This window comes from Numida meleagris, unplaced genomic scaffold (genome assembly GCF_002078875.1).
Source record: "Numida meleagris isolate 19003 breed g44 Domestic line unplaced genomic scaffold, NumMel1.0 unplaced_Scaffold119, whole genome shotgun sequence".
In the NCBI taxonomy this organism is placed as follows: domain Eukaryota; kingdom Metazoa; phylum Chordata; class Aves; order Galliformes; family Numididae; genus Numida; species Numida meleagris.
In genome coordinates this window covers 430,723-448,572 of record NW_018362987.1, presented here as the reverse complement: position 1 = coordinate 448,572, position 17,850 = coordinate 430,723, and the positions used below count along the sequence as shown (strand labels likewise).

Here is a 17,850-nt window from a genome sequence, read left to right as displayed (position 1 = left end):
TTTTAAGGATGAATACAATAGAAAACTAAGAAATAACTAACCAGACGAGCTGGACCACAACCTTACTTCTGTACCAGCGTTGGCTGATGGAGATGTAGGTGCCAGTACAGCCATCAGCGGAACAGCGTGGAGCAAAGAAATGCCAGCTGCGAGAGCTCCCTGGCTCCATGCTGTTCAGCTGGAGCTTGTAACAACCCCAGAGGATTGCAAGCAGCTCTACAAGGATTTAAATGCATTTGGTACCTGAGCAATAGCTTGGGAAATGAATTTTAATTGGGATAAAAATGCATATCGGGACAAATAATATATTCATGTATGCAAATAGGGATTCTGAATTTATCAGCTTTTTAGACATTATCCCCTCAGAGGAAGCAATATAAATAGCTGCTGTAGTGTAATGGGTACTGAGCTAGAGTAAACAAAATGCTTGGGAGCATTAGGAGGGATAGAAATATGACCTAAATTATAATGGCATTATAAAGAACAATAGAAAACCCCCAGAACATTAAACACTGATTTTCCTACCATCATTTCACAAGGAGACTCCAAAGAAGGAAACACTCCCAGGAAGGACAGCTGAACTGCTATTTGAGGCACCCTGGGACATAAAGCTTCCCTCCTCAAAGAGAACAAGATCTGCCCACGTACTCAAAAACAAAAACAAAAACAAAAAAACCACAACAGAACAACCCTCACTTCTGAGAACACAAGCCCAAGGATTACTTATAATGAAAAAGAGATGTTGCAGAGATGGACTGAGATTCTGGTTACCAAAACTGCTGCAGTGATGTATTTCTCGCTTGATTAATGCAGGAGGAATACAGACAGGAATAACAAACAGGAATAAATACAAAGAAATCAACAAAAACATTTATGTTTGTTCATTAAGTCACAAGTTCAGGGAGAGTGACTCCACTCACTGCTAAGTTATCTTCCCAAGGAATATTGTTTTAAACGCATCACCTTAAGGCAGTGACACGCAGTGCTGCAGGGCTTTTTGCAAACCGCCTGCAGGAGCCACAAGAGAACAGGTGTGCAGTGCTGTACCACTCACCTCAGGCCATGGGTCAGGGGTGCTCTTTAATTTCTCTTGAACATGCAATAACAAAACAACATCCGATGAATGCTATAGATTAATGGCTTAATTCAATTGCAAACTCATGTTTTTACCCAGCTGTAAATTTCCTCTAAATTCTCAGCACTTGTTCCAAGCTAAAAAAAAAAAAAAAAAAAATCTTTCTAGAGTAAGAAATTTCCTTTACCTTAGTTCTTTTGCTCTACTTATGTCACTTGGGCCCTCAGCACACAACAGAGAGGAGACAAATAACCATACTTGAGCAGAAGGGCAGACCATTTTGGGAGACTTGGGCTTAAAAACAGCTGTTTCAGCAACATCCTTGCTCAGATCATCTGTGGTTGTGTTGCCAACTACAAGTGGTAACTCCTCACTGAGAGGTTCTCTGATGCTTCCGCACTTTCTCCCTCTCATTCTTTCCAATAGATATGCCCTATAGACACAAATTTTAGTCTACAAAACCAGCATTCAATAAAATTATATGGTCTAATTGCTACTGCATTCAAGGAAAAAAACCATCAATTTTTTTTTTTTTTTTAAACAGTTCTGTAGCATAATGCTGTGAAGCTGAAGGAGAAATGGGTTTCCAGCTTACAAAAGGAAGAGGTCAAGTCCAGTAAATGAAATAAAACAAATTAAGGTAAAAATTTTAAAAAGAAAAAAAAAAACATGCTTTCAGTTTCTTGGTTTTCAACAACCACAGGACACACTATAAGCAACAAGATTATTTCACACTTTGAAATGCATGATTCAATGTTAAGTCGTTTCCCATTTGGAAACTGTGTTTTGCAGCCCATATTACAAAGAAATCCAGTACCTTGTGATGCTGAAATCAGGACTTGTGTCACGTTGCTGCAGGTGTTAGCTTCTACTTGAAACCTTTCCACTTGCACAATTCCATTATCACAGAAAAATGAGATAACACAGGGACAGAAGGTCCACGGCAGCCGCACAGTAGGTGGCTCCAACTCCTCAGTGACCACAATTCCATTTTCTCCCACAACAGGTATTAGAGTAGAAAGATGACATCTGTCTGCTCATTCTCTAGAGTAGTTTTATTTTAGGTTTGCTTCTGTATGGTTGGCCTTCCAAACATTCCTGCTGGACTTCGGAGAGCCTGAGCACTGCCATGTGCCTCAGAGCAAGGCATACCCAGAGGGCAGGATCATCCCTGTTGCAAATGATCCTCTTGCATCCAGGGCTGAGTCTGACCACATCCACCACAGTAGAAAGCATATTATTTTAATAGCAATGCTTCTAACCTTGGAGCTGTTCACACTTCCCCTCCCACAATATATACATCATTTGACAGCAAACTCTATGTCAGCAGTTACTGGGATGCCATTTCTAGCATGCATTCTAGCTCTTTCCAACACTCAAATTAAGGACAGATATCAGAGTACAAAGGCCCTCCTTAGCTAGCAGACTGCTACACATAGTAACCACAGCACCGGCTCCCCAGGACCCAGGCTGGCATCCTCTAAGATTGAGATTTTTGCTTTAATGCCAGTGCTCATTTCATTAGGAAGCACAGTGTTTTGGCCTGAATACACAGATACATTACTGCAACGACATCAGCTCTTCCCTGGAGCTAGCTCCTGATTTGCACAACTACTATGGGAGGTATTCCTCCCTAAGACAGAAAATAGGAAGCATCAGTTTTAAGCCAAAGTATCATTAGAACAACAAGGAGTTTTGTCTTAAAGGCAAGCCATAAAACGCAAGGAAAATTCTATATGGGCTTAGCACCATCAGAAACCTTTGAGAAATGATGCAAAATAGGATCCGTGACAACAAATTGTCCCAAGGAGACAGTCAACCTTAGGTGGCACAACCAAGTAAAAGATGTCCCATGATATGAATGCTGCTGTACAGCCTTGCCCCACTTCTGAAGATTAAATTATCAGTGCTCTCTCAGAAATTGCACCTCAAAGGCATTAGATGGTTTTAAACTTGTTGACATCACATATTTTTAAAGAAAAAGCTTCAACACTGTAATGGAACTGATGCTGTTAAATCACTATGCCACCATATACTCAGGACTCCACTTTCTGCCTCTCATCCTCAAAAGCAGAGAGGGAAAAAAAAAATAAACCAGAGAATGAGCTTCGGATGTAACACAAAGAAAAGTTTATAAATACCCAACACACCTCTTCACAGGCCTCCTATATGGGGAACAAACTCACCTGGATCAGAAGGCAGTAATTATTCAGCAATACCCACTGATAAGTGGGCCTATCTCAGAACAACTTGCACTCTCTTAATATGTACAGCCCACTTAGGTGTCTGTACATGCCACCAGAAATATTATGCCACCAGAAATATTATGTATATCTGAAAGCCCATCTGATGTGTAGATGGCAAAATCTGGTTCACCAGATGTCTCACCAGAACTTTGAAGGACTGAACATTTACACAGTGTTTATTGGTTTCCCATAATACTGGCCTCTTACAGAATCTTGTAGAAATGAAATCCTATTTATGCTGAAGGACGTGCACCACAAACAACAGGATTTTATTTCTACAAAATGCCATAAGAGGCCAATTTCAATACATTTTAATATGTTTGCAGTGTGTGTCCTTCCCACAGGGAAAGGCCCTTCCCAAGATGGACAGAAATGCAAACTTTTACTACATTTAATATGAAGTGAACTGTTGTTCACAGCATATCCTAATTTCTTCTGTTAAATTCAGGTGATGTTAGATTACAGTCACTCCAAATGTTCCTAACCCAAACATCTTGATTTGAAACGTCATTTAGTTTTACAATGGAAAGACATAAGAAATTCATCTAACATCACAGCTGTTTGTTGAAATTGTGTGGTATTTTCTGTATAATTGTAATTGCTTTCAAATAAAATTTATGATTGGATTGAACAAATTTATATAAAGCAAACAAAAAACAACGGAAACAAATTTAAATTTCTCTTTCATCTAAATAGAAGTATTCCTCAAAGTCTGCTGAATAACAGACTTGCAAGCCTGGAAAACAGGGAAAATAATCATAATTTGAATAAAAGGTTTTCAGAATGGCTCTGTTCATGAGATTTTACCAGCTTTGATCCATATTAGAATTTTAATGAGTTACATAATTTCATATTCATTTGGAACAAGAAGTGACCCAACAGTGAACTACTGTGTTTCTTCATGGGTGCTCCAGACTTTTCAACTCAAACCGATAATTATAATTCTAACTCTTCTAACTCTTATGAGGGTGGGGAGGAACAGCAGGCAGGACTCCATGCTCACAGAGTATGCACTGTATTTTGAGGGAGATCATGTAACTTTATTTTTACAAGGAAACAAGAACTTCAATCACTTCACATTCATACATTGGCCACAGCTAAGGGATTACACGCATAATTCCAGAGGAACTTCCATTACATCAGAGCCTCTTGGCTACATTTCGTTCTCACCTGATGGTCTCTTTTTCCAGGGTGCCTCCAAACCCCAAGCTCTAATAAATTTGCTGGATTGGGCTGTGAACAACCTGGTCTAGTGAGAGTTGTCCCTGTCTATAGCAGGAGGGCTGGAATCAGATGATCTTAAAGGTCCCTTCCAACTCAAACCATTCTATCATTCTATGATTCTATCATTCTAACTGTCATTTCCAGCACAAACACCCAGTGCTTTACCCTGCCAAAGACATGAGAACAACCAATCAAATACACAGTCCTCTTCTCCTCTACATCTCATCTCCAGAGAGATGTGCTAACAGCAAACCCCATTTGTTCCCTCTGCAATACACATTCACTATTCTGCACGCATATCTGAACTGATTCTACCAACTGGATCAGACTCATACACATGCTGTTACCTAAAGGAATGAAAAACCATGTGCTCTCACTCAGAGGTATTCAGGAATAAGAAGTCGGCCATTTAGTTTTGCAACCTGCAAACCAGGCTAGTTGCCTATTCTGGCACAGACCCCAGGGTCTACTTTCTTGGTAGTAAGGGAGCCATTGTCACCCATGTATAGAGAACGAGCACCCTAAAGCAGCTGAAGCACCATTAAGACATCAGTGGTAGAAGTGAGCACCATCCAGTGTGGTTCTTTTAGCAGAGAAAAGAAATAGCACAATGAAGAGCACGATGCAGCTAGATACTGGAGAACAAAACACAAACCCATTGAAACTGCTGACTTCATGCCACTCGGTTCTGCTACTTTTCACTAAGTAGAAACTCTGCAGTGAAACCAAAGCCAAAAAACTCCCAAGAACTATAACTTCTAACTACAACAAGAATATTTACTGAGTGCAGACATAAAACTCGAAGAATTAACACATTTAAAATACCAGAAGCAGTTGAAAAGCATGAAAGCTTCCCAAAAGTAATTGCTGAGCTTATCTCATCTTAACTTCTCATTTGCCACTACAGAAACAATTCCTGGCTCAATCTGTTTCAACTGTAGTAATTAATATTCATCTCTTCCATTGCTTTCTCTTCCCTCAAGCTGAATTCCATAGAAATGGGTCTTTTTAAAAGACTGCTTTTTCCCTCCGGGGATGACTAACACAGAAGGCCTCTGACACCAATCCAATTACCAAATGATGCAGAGAGTTGCCTCTGTGCTAATCACATGGGTCCAAGTAAGGTCGCTCTATAGTTAGGAAAAATAAAAATTATTTCTAAGGCAAAGGACATGGCTGTTCAGACAAGATCAGGAAGTTGGGCTGGTCATTGTATTTGTGAGAGATGAAAAGGGACCCACTGTACTCCAACCAAATGATCCATTGACAGCATAGCTAGGGTATAAACAGAAAAGGTCCTCTCTCAGTAGTTCAGATCTTTATGCTTTGGAAGGTGTTGTCTGCAGGCTCTGCCACACAATAAACTGATTTCACAAAATGCCAAGTTGGAGGGAAGAGGCAAAAAAAAAGGACCTCAATTCCTCCTAGAAGAACAAGATATATGAATGCACTGAAAAAGGCAGCTGAAGGATTTACTGACCTGCTGGAGTACTTAATGAAATTATTCTCAGGAGCACAGTCTTTAGGAGCTGCATCACCATTATCAGCACCCAGAAACTTGTTCCCTTTTCATTACACAAAGAGACTTCACACACACCTCCACAGCCTTTGTTTCCATCCCTTGTGCAACTAGAAGAATGTTGTAAAAAAATCATTTTGCACTTTACACTCACCTGGCATAAACATTCTAGAATCAAAGCCTGAGCATCTCAAAAAACAAACTGGAGAGCAATTCTGCTTTGTGGGAAAACATCAGGTCCACTCTTATTAAATATTTTGTATGATCTTTCAAGTTACTTAAATGCCCAAGCTGACCATAACCTTTGTATTAAGTACCAAATTAAGTATACCATTAACAAAGAGAACCATAACAAGAAGTTGGACAAAAACCACACAGTAAAAAGGTAGGATTGCTGAAAAACAATGCAAACTGAACTCAGAAGTACTTCAGAAGTATTAAGGAAAAAAATGTATTTTATTGTCGAGTGCTTACTACAAATTTTAATGTGAGAGTTTCCGTAACAGAAAAAGCTTATAAATAAGCAGAATTGTTGGTTTTACTTCTGAGAATTGTTTACTATACTATTTGAATTTATTCTTCTCATTGTCTTCATGTTCACAGTACATCCATAGCATTTCAAAATAAGATATTTGAATATCAACTCTGCAATCACCTTCCTTAGACAATATCACAAACCAAGGATTTAGATCAAACCAAATTTTACTTGGAAAGAAGAAAGGTGGATATTAGGAATTCTTCTCAAGAGCAGTCAGGTGCTGGCACAGGCTGCCCAGGGAGGTGGTGGAGCATTAACTGTACAGTCTTTGCTAATCTACCGATGCATCACCTGGTAACCAGGGAAAGAAGCAAAGTAAGAACACAAGTTAAAAATCTCCACCTAGCTATTGGAAAAAGCTAGGTGGCTTTTTGGCTTGTTACAGCTTTTCTGTGATCATATGTATGACCTTAACTGAGGTCAGGAGTCAGTTATTACATCCTTGCCTGCCCTGTTTAAGCACCAGCTCATTTTTCCTTCCTGCACCTTTCCCCCACTCCTGTTAGCTCACTTCTCTAACACCTCCCAGAAAAGCCATTCTCCATTTACTCTAAACTTTGAGTGGCACTGACAGTATCCTACCTTACAGAAACAGACATAGAACAAGTTGCTCATCTTCTCCCTGCCCATTAAGAGAGGTCATTAATAGCCACAAAATGCAGAAGGAAGGAAAAAGAAAATACTAGAGTGCTTTGTCTTATAGTTGCAAACAGGTGTTAAGCTAGTTTTCTTTATCAGGCTTACTCATTTATTGCTGGAAGGTAAAGACAGCAAGTGACTTGCATAGAAAGAAGCAAGATTTCTAAGTCACCTTGTGAGAGAAAAAGACCATTAGGATGTTGCTAAACAGACGAGCACGTATTTCAGCAGAGGAGTAGTCACAACAGCTGTGCTCCCAAAGGAGAGCAGGAATGCCTCCATACCCCACTTATGGGAAGCACGTAGATGGGCTTGCATGCCGATTCAATGAAGACTGGCTTTCACAGAACAAAAGCTCCCAAGATGACAGGCAGAAAGCACAAAAAGCACAAGCGAAATGCGAAGTCAGGTTTATACACAGTTTACAAAAGCAGCTCCTGATTATAACTAAACTTACAGCAATCTGAAGGCAGACAATTAATAAACACCTTTAAAACCACTCTGAAGCAATACCATTACCACTATCGTTATTCTTCAGATCTGACTTGGAAAAAAAAACACTTGCCCTTAAGGAACAACACACAGAACCAAAGCAGCTGGGCTCTTTTGCCTTTCTCCTTTAAAAATAATTTGCTTTAACAAGAGACTATGAATACAAAAGCCACGGTAAAGGTTAGGTGAGAAAGTAATACTCTCGGGAGGCAAAGAAGTGTATTTACATACACTGGTGGGAAAAAAAAAAAAAGTTGCTTTCAAAATCAACATTTAGTGAAGCGGAACAACTGCATTTCATAAAGCAAATCCAAAATTCTGCCGCACAGATATATGGCCCAAAATGGAAATTGGTCAGAGCTGCTGAAATATCATAGCATAAATGAAATTATTTTCTAATAGAATAGTTAGCTACTGGGAACATTTCCTGCCTCTGTATACCAATTACTGCTCAATTACTGTCAGGCCACCATACTTTCCCACGTAGCACCAGAAGGTAATCCATAACACTGGTAAATGAAAGGTCTGTTATGTCAATAAGCAGCACCATAATTGTTTGTTAGAAGCGTGTCTTTAATTCGATAGATAACAGCCAGGAAAACAATGCAAATGATATTGTTAGTTACTAAATTAATCATCTGATATAATCAAATAATATTTAATAACAAAGATTATTTAATTCTTACAGATGAGCAAAGCATTGGAAGAAAGATTCTCCTCCTTCATTACAGCTCTGCAAAGGCAATGTATTACTGCATTAGTAGCTGCCTCATTACCTATTTGCTGCTGGTCAGATAAACAGCCAACTGAGAGAGGCAGGCATCTGAATGCTTGAAAAACACAGGCATCTTAAGGATTTGGAGGAAGCACATAACTGCAAACATGCTTCCACACAGAAGGAGTGTTTCCACAATCCGGTGGTTTCCATTGGGTTGAGCCCTCTTCCCTGACAGTCCCCTGCATAAATCAGGCTGCCGATACATTTCTGCCTCCGAACAATTCTGCAAAATGAAAGTCGTTTACTCCCTAAGAATAAGAAAAGCTAGGAAAACTTAAGGATTCCAATGTTTCTGTGAGTAAACTCACTTTTTTTTTGAAAAAAAAAAAAAAAAAAAAAAAAGCACTACTTGGACAACTTCAGAAGCTTATTAAATTGATCCCCAAATGCTTTTCAGAACTATTTTCTTGGGTTCTGCTACTCTTCCACCCCCAAGCAGAATACACTCCGTTTCCTCCCTGAAGAGAAAGAAAACTGAAATATGCTGAAAGCTGAGACAAACTTCATCCATTTCTACTTAGAGAGCTAGACGCCTACTGCAAAGCCCCAGGCTTCAAGGACAGTTTAACATTTAAGGAAAAATACCTTCGTTCTATCCCACAGGGGGTTTTAAGCACGGATGATACATGTGGCATCTACGTATCATAAGAATGAAGAAAAGCACGAAATACAAGAAACAAATCTTAGAAAAAGATGATTTATCTTCAAAGTAGTGATTCCAGAATGAGTCTCAAGGGACAGGGTCCTCTCCCTACTGACTGAACCACTGAAAACTGCTCCAATGCCCCACAAAGCCCACCCCTGTAAAAGTGACTTGACACGAAGCACTTGCTCTGCTAGTAAAGTTTTTAATAACATAGACCCCAAATGAGTAATAAGAAAATGCAGCTGTCTGCTAAACATACTTACTGCAGTTGTGGACACCAGTACAGTTGGTTTTCAACAGGTACAACTCCCCAGGAGAATGTGCATAAAGTCAAATCTGTCAATGCTCATTTTCAAGTCCACTCAGCATCTTAAAAAACATTTAAGTCTCATTTGATGGTCTGCTCTATATGATTTGAAATTTTAAAACTAGGACATAAAAGCCTTTGGGACCTTGGATCCAGGCAGTCAGAAAGACAGTGAAGTACTACACCAATTGGGAGTTCCGGTTCTCCAAGATCAAGCACAAACCTTTCCAAGACCATTTTTCCCCATACAATTATATTGGTTTAGCCAACGCTCTTTCAAATTCTTCACTTGCGGTGCTTCTTCCCTCTTCAAGAGGATTATAAAAATAACATTCGTGCTAGTGCAGAACACAGGCTATTTATCATAACCAGTGTGTCTTGTAATTCTAATCGACCAGCACCTAAACTTTACTATTTAATTCTCATTGTTCATGTACAATTCTGTTCAGCTGAAAGAACTCATGTCCTGCAATTTAAACTGATCATACAGGAAGGCAATGAAGTAACAAAAGTAGAAGGTGTTATAGGCAATTTAGCTTTTAATTAATCTAAACTGGGAACTAAAATTATGATACGCAATTTAGTTTTATGTTTTAATCAGACTCAACACAGCATTTTAATCTCCACAAGCACTCACGCACATTTGGAGGGCTGCAATGAAGGACTCATCTGAGGTCTCCACATTACTTTAAAACAGCTCCTGAATTTTAATTAACCCAAAACAACATGGTTGTTCAATCTGAGCTCTGCATTAGTGAAAATTGAGACTAAGTCCCACAACTTCACCTCAAAACAGAAATCCCATTTTCTCAAAAGTTACACGAAAACACTAAAAACAAAAACTCTGTCACAGATAGCTAAAAGGAAGAAGGAAAGGAGAAAAAAATAAAAACAAAGACATCTAACCTGCCTGGAAAACTATTTTCAGTGGTAAGGTTCACACCAGGTTTTCCTGCTGGGAGCTATCCATAGTGAACTCTTCTGCCACAGGTCGGTGTGCAATTCAAACTGAGTAAGTGGCCAAAAAAAACAAAACAAAACAAAACAAAACAAAACAAAACAAAACAAAACAAAACAAAACAAAACAACTTACAGACATAGAGGGCATAAAAAGCGAGAACTGGAAACTGTAATACTCTGGTCTTGCTACCAGGTTGCATTTCATTGAATCATAGAATCACCAAGGTTGGAAAAGATCCCCCCAAGACTATCTAGTCCAATCATCCACCTGCCACCAATATTTTCCCCCTAAACCATGTCCCTCAGTACAACATCGGAATGTTTCTTGAACACCTCCAGGGACAGTGACTCCACCACCTTCCTGGGCAGCTCATTCCAGTGCCTGACCGCTCTTTTGGAAAATAAACTTTTCCTAATATCCAACCTGAGGATACCTCCAAGTAACACACAAGACATCCACTGCTGATACTCACTTTTAAATGATCACATTTGCTCCACTTTGGTGACCAGTCATCATCAATGCAATGAGACTGAGAAGACAGACTAATGGTGAAAACATTGGAGAACAGAGGCTTTACTGAGAATTGTTAGATAAGGAAAAGCTGATCTGCTTCCATCCCTGCTCATCTGCAAAACCTCACCTCCTGTCTACCACAAGAATTGTCTTTCTCTCATTTTAGTGCATAGCTGCATCGTTTGAGAAGTTTGATTCATGGGATCAAGTACATATCTCCATCCTGGGAGAAATTATAGATGTAAAATGAAAACCAAAAAACTTTCCATATACTTTTACACACAATTTAACAAGAATTTAACATACAAGAATAGAACATGACATGAAAGATTAAACATTTGAAGTTCAATGTGTGGCCAATATACACAGATGTGTTGAGACGAATACCAAAGAAAAAGTCTCTGAAGTTCACAACTGAGGCGATTAAAAACATTTTACTTCAGAGTCAGTTTGTGTTGGTTCACAACTGATACATGCCAAGCAACACAAAACCACTAATATATTACAGCCCACAACATGCAAAAGCTATTCTATCTGAAAAAAAATAATCACGGTAAATTCAGATCATAGCAGTTGTTACTCATCAGCTTTCAGGGGATGGGCTCACCAGAGACACTTTTTCAGTTAGCAAATCCAAAAGCACGCAGTCCATACATACACACTGTAATACAAAGCATGTGTCAACTCAGTGCTGCCTTCGGGCTTTTGGCAGGATGCCAGAGTGGTCCGTGGTGGCAGACATTTTGGGACCACAGTAAATAAAACTGTCAGAACAAGAAAAATGAAAAGCCTGAGCGAGGAAAAAAAATTAATTGAACTTGATCTGTACATCAATTTAGCCTCTGGGGCAAACTGAAATTATTTGGCTCTTAACTACCCTAGAAACATCCAAATCACTGTCCAGTGTGATTCATGTTCCAGGCTGAATCATCTGGACCAATTAAGAAAATTTAACCCACTAACTTTGTGGTAAAGAACAATCACTCTAGCACATGTGATAAAACAGAATTTGCCTGGATCCTGCAATGTATTTGAGTTTATGAGGGAAAATAAAATAGAGTAGCATCAGTAAACAATCTAGAGAACTGAACTACATTGAGAAATACTCAATGTGATTCAGAAACATTTTTCTACAGTCTGAAATGTCTAGGAATGTAAAAGGTGACTTTTGCACTCAAGTAACGATGCCAGAACTCCCTGTCAACGGTTTACAATGAGAGAGAATGTCCAAAAATCAAGGTAGGCCTTACTCTAATACCGACGATAAGACAGCTGGGGAGCAAGATGCTGCCAGGACGAGAGACGGGCAGAAAGAGAGCAAGGTCTTGTGACCTGCGAGTTTTTATCTTTCCCTCTAACCGGAAAACGGTAACAGAGGAGCAAAGTACTGTGGGGAATGTAGTAGTCCTTCTCTTCTGAGAACCAGGTGCATACACTACATGATGTTATGATGTGGAATACCAATAACCGAAAATCATAAAACCATGACATTCCCATTCAGGCACTCCCCAGGCAGCATGTGCTACTGGCAAGTACAGACATGGCTCAATTTCTTCATTCACAAACGTGTCACAGAGGTAAATAATCACTGAATGATAGAAGTGAGAGAAAAAAAAGAAGTGAAACAAATAGTCTTCTGCATTCTATACTGTTTCCCAATATTTACAAATAACTTCTCTAAACAAGTTGTAATCAGTAATGATTCACATCTTACCTAAGTCAACAACCAATCCTAGTCAGTATGTAAACAGCCAGCAGTACTTAAAGAACTACCTTGTCCTTATGCAAAGCAAGTAATACTTTCAATCCAGTCTCTCTGGATTAGATTCCTGTCACCTTCCCCATACCATGCTTCTTCCCTAAGTACAGTCAATGATTCACCTTTCTAACTGCATTTAACCTTGCCTTTTTTTGATCCTCCTTCACCCATTTAGCTACCTCACACCAGTAACTGCAGAACCAAACACAACGAAAGAGTCTATGCTGCAGGAAACCTCCCTTGTTCCTCCTATCAGGCTCATGACTAGCACATTAAATGACATACAGAGTTTTTTAAAGAACAAAATAAAATCAGGTGTTCACATCACAAGATAGAAACTCAATGTTAATTCGGTCAGTAGTACGTATCATCTTAGGGGACAGCCATCAATGCATTTATAAAAATTTAACCAGTGACCACCTTGGGGAGGTGCAGAGAGACTGGAACTCCAGATTTCCTTTGAGCAGCTATTGAATATCACGTTGTCCAGTGCAGATAATGAACACCACAAGAAAGAGTCTGAATTTAAAACACTTTTCACTAACCAGCATGCAGTGGAAAGGTGAGAAGCTCTCCTCTCCATGGAGTACAAGAATGTGTGAAAGAAGCAGTTGCAAAGGTCACTCGAAGTAATGCCTCTTCTTTTTTTTCCATGGAAACTACAACAGATGCAATGAGCACAATAAAACTAATTGAAAGAGCAAATTCAAAGCTACAAAAGACTGTTTTTTTTTCAACAGTATCATCACCATTTGCCAATTTGCATTGATGAGTTAATATGGACCTTACATTTCATGGTGTGACAGCTATGTATGGCCTTCTGGAATGTGGCTTGTCTTTCACGTTGCTGCTGCCACTGCTGGAACACTCTACCCACCACCTCACTGTGCTCACACCAACTGTTTGGTATCCACAAATGTTCAGCAAGCATCCACAAATGTCAGTGGGTACCATTTTTTCTGCATGGAGGAATTCAGTGACACACCTTTGCTCCATCTGCACTCCCATGTCAGATGCCCTTCTGTCAGACTGCCCCTCTGCTACCATCTGTCACACAGTAACAAAATGTAATGGAGTATTGGTGAGAAGGTTCAGCCTCTACTGCCATAGCCAACAACATCCGCCTCTGACATTGTGGGTCAACAGAATAAAATAGGAAGCATTACTTTCAAAGCAGCCTTTGTAGACAATCCTTCAACTGCCTGACACCCAAGAAGCAACAGTTGTGTCCAATTACATGGTTCCTGCTGTTCTGACATCTTCCCAAGGAGCAACTTACTGTCCAAAGGACGGAAAGTTATCTAAAATCATGTCACTCTTCCAAAAACAGTTCATAAAAGTAAGTGTTCTGCTTCCAACCATCCACTCTGACTTCTGGCTCTCAGCTCACCCCCAGTAGCAGCGAAGTCAGCAGTTCAGACATCTCTATCCAGCCTCAAAGACAAACCAATGGCAATGGTCACTGTCACACTTGCAGATGATCATCTGTTAAAGTTAGAATTTTTTTATTACTCTTTTTAGAAGCTGATGACTCAGAAAGAACTGGCAGAAAAGAGTAGATACTCAGCAAATGTGGCTTTGCTTATTTTCATCATAAAGATTGACGGTAATCATATTTGTGAGAGTGTGACCAGCTCCTTTCCCAGCAACAGATGACTTAGCCTGTTTCTGGCCATGATCTTATTCAATGCATAAACTGCAGTGCCGAATGGAGTGGCATAATAAAGCCAAGTCCATCCATTTTCCCTGAAAATCTGGTGGTACTTCACGCATGAGGGAAAACAGAAGAGTGAAGCTCAAACAAAAATAAAACACAAGCAGTAGAGAAAAAATTGAGCAGCTTCATGTGAGAGGCCATCTGCCCTCTGTGCTCTTTTCATTTGGAGGAAACTGCTCTCTCTGCCTGCCAGCAGCAGTAGTCACAACCTCTGGCCACATAGTGCAGAACCATCCAGAGCACTCATGGTGATCTTGGACGCCTTCACACTTGCCTCTTTGAGCAAACGGCACTTGAGAATTACAATGCAAATCACAAAGCCCAACAAACCTGAGGTGAGTTACTGACCAAGACTAATACTTGGACGCACACTACCCAGCTGTCAGTGCAAGAGAACAGCTATCTAATTTTGTGTTAATTTAATTACGATTATCAAAACCTTCAGCCACCAGAAAAGGCTGCATCCAGTCTACCCCTCTGATTGCAGGCTGGCAAGAAACAGCAACAGAAGTGCTGAAACTAAGAGGTGGCACTAGTTAGTGGCCAAATTTGGCTTTCTTGGAAGGTTTCTTAAGTTGAACATTGCTTCAGTGGAAAGGAAAAATTGAACGTACGTCCAGCAAGAGCAAAATGCAGGTCTCCCCTCCACCCTCCACCATAATTACTAACCACGTACCAACTTTAAAGCCTTTTCTTACAGGTGTCTACCATTCAGGCAAAATAACCTCTTCCCTCTATGTTCCTCCAAAAGCTTGTTCTGTATTGCAGAATCATCACAGAATGGCTTGGGTTGGTAGGGACCTTAAAGCCCATCCAGTTCTGACCCCTTCTATGGGCTAGCTGCCCCCAACCAGACCAAGCTGCCCAAGGTCCGATCCAACCTGGCCTCGAGCATCTCCAGGGATGGGGCAGCCTTTACCAGTGTCTCAGTACCCTCTGAGGAAAAAAATTCCACCTAATATCTAACCTAAATCTTCTGTAAGTTTAAAGCCATTCCCTCTTGTCCTATCACAACTAGGCCATGTGAAAAATCAGTCCTCCTCTTGTATATAAGCTCCCTTCAAGCACTGGAAGGCCACAATGAGACCTCCCAAGAGCCTTCTCAAGCTAAACAAGCCCAACTCCCTCAACCTTTCTTTACAGGAGAGGTGCTCCAGCCCTCTGAGCATCCCTCATGGCCCTCCTCTGGACTCAGTCCAACAACTCCATGACCCTCCTGTGCTGGGGGCTCCAGGCCTGGATGCAGTACTCCCGAGGCCCCACAAGGGCAGAGATGAGGAGGACAATCACCTTCCTTGCCTTGCTGGCCACCCCTGTTGATGCAGCCCAGGATACTGTTGGCCTTCTGGGCTGCAAGAGTACAGTGCTGGCTCACATCCAGATCTACAACCATCAGGACCCCTCCCAGTCCTTTTCCACAGGGCAGCTCTCAATGAGTTCTTCTCCCAGACCATATACATGTGGGATTGCCCCAACACAAGCACAGCACCTCCCATCTAGCCTTGATGAATCTCATTACATTCTGTTGCAACAAAGTTGAAGTATAGAGCTGAGATCTGTCAGCGTGACATAAAACAGGCCTAAGTCTAAGGTCATACTGTAAAGAGACACTTACTAACTTTTTACATTCACTGGTAACCCCTCTCAAATACTGAATAAGTTGCTGTTCCAGATTTCATAGTCTGTAACTAATGTTTTACATGAAGATGCCACAGTAAGGGAAAATAGTTGTGGCTTTTAATTAGAATATTAAAGCAGTGAGGCTGGCATTGCTTTGTGCTACTCACTGCCTTTTAGAACTGGAAATACATTGTGTACATTTCCTAAGAGGAACAATCCACTTGTAGCTGAAGACTATGACTTCAAACAAGCAATAATGTATTTCAAGAGTATGACAAAAGGTCATTAGCAGTTTATTCAAAATTCTTCCAATTAATAACCCTTCTGAGAAATTATGAAAAAAATATTAAGCTGATGTGAGCAAGCTATTCACTATCTACTCTCAAACACACATGCGGCAATTTAAGAAAGTGCTTAAACAATCAACATTAATAAGTTCAGACACTGCTAACGCTATGTTATTTCCAAGCTGACCACAAGCCAAGAGCCGCTCCACTGTGCTCAGACCTTTGGCTCACTTGTTTTAATGCCACTGAGAACATCTCGCTCCCACCATGCACAAGTTAGGGGATTTATTTTAACCAAGCAATGCCCACACAAAGTCTGAGGAGTTGCTGCTCAAGCATGAGCTGTTTTAAAAGATTTACAGTTCCAAATATATTTTTTTTTTAAAAGGAAATTGACAAAATCCCTTGCTAATTTATTTCAGTGGTTAACTACCTTCAGTAAAATATTTACAGTTTGTTTACAATTCAAACTTCAATAACTTTGACTTCCAGTCATGATATTTTGTCACACATCAGACTGCAAGAATAAAGACCCTCCAGCACTGAAAATTCATTTCAACATAAAAAAATAATTAATTTTTTAACAGAAATGCTTCAATTAGGAGTATTAGCACAGTCTAGCACACATGCCTGCATTTCTTATTGTGGCACTCTGGTTCACATTCTGCAGTAGGAGCCAACACTGCTTCTCCCCAGCCAAGACACATCTCTATACAGACACCATGATATGGATGCTGCCTGGGCCAAAACCTCCTCACAGGGCACTGGGGTACGTGATAGCTGAGCTGATTCCCACTGAGGGCAGCAAGGAGAGACACACATCAGCCTGGATTAGGCCCAGTGTTAACTCTGAATTTTCTTTTTCCCTTGGGCAAAGGGCATTTATGTTATGTAAACTTTATCATTAAATATTCTAATTATTTGAATTTTACAATATACTTCACCTGAAAACCATTAAAAACAGTATTATACTTCCCTGTTTGTTATAAGGCAGGAATGGAAGTGAGGGCAGTGGGGGATGCAACATATCAAACAAAAGCTCTTTGATGCAGAGAAATAGAAATAATAGGAGAAAGTGTAACTCTCAGCAGCTATAATCCATTCTTCAAGACCCCTGTTTTTCTTTATATTCCATATTCAAACTAATACACTGTTAACGTGTATTTAGTAACCATTGGCACAAGTAAGCTGTTTCATATACACAGACCAGGTTACAGGTACACATTTGATCACTAAACATTTGTGCCTATGGAGGATTTTCATTGAAATAGATTCAGTCTATGTTGTAAGTTGTAGATGGACTTGAGACAATTTCACCCTTATATCCATGTGTATGAAGATTCCACCTCAGACATGGTCTGATTTTTGGGTGGTCCTGTGTGGAGCCAGGGATTGGACTTGGTGATCCTTATGGGTCCCATCCAACTCGGGATATTCTATCATGTCTCCTACCCAGATATATACAGAATAGCAAAACAAAAACAAGTAAGTTTCCAAGACAGGGAAAGCATCAAATATATTTTAAAACT

The 17,850-nt window shown here is 40.1% G+C and overlaps 1 protein-coding gene across 24 annotated transcripts in view; it reads right to left on the bottom strand.

Annotated features, from left to right (window-relative positions):
- PCDH15 (protocadherin related 15) overlaps positions 1–17,850 on the bottom strand; it is a 736,955-nt gene that overhangs the window by 339,294 nt on the left and 379,811 nt on the right. The window contains exon 10 of one of the 24 annotated variants that reach the window (XM_021381890.1): positions 13,243–13,356. The exons of the other annotated variants lie outside the window; for them this stretch is intronic. The gene's annotated coding sequence lies outside the window, so the exon portion shown is untranslated. The remainder of the gene's footprint in view (positions 1–13,242; positions 13,357–17,850) is intronic. 24 annotated transcript variants of the gene reach the window in all.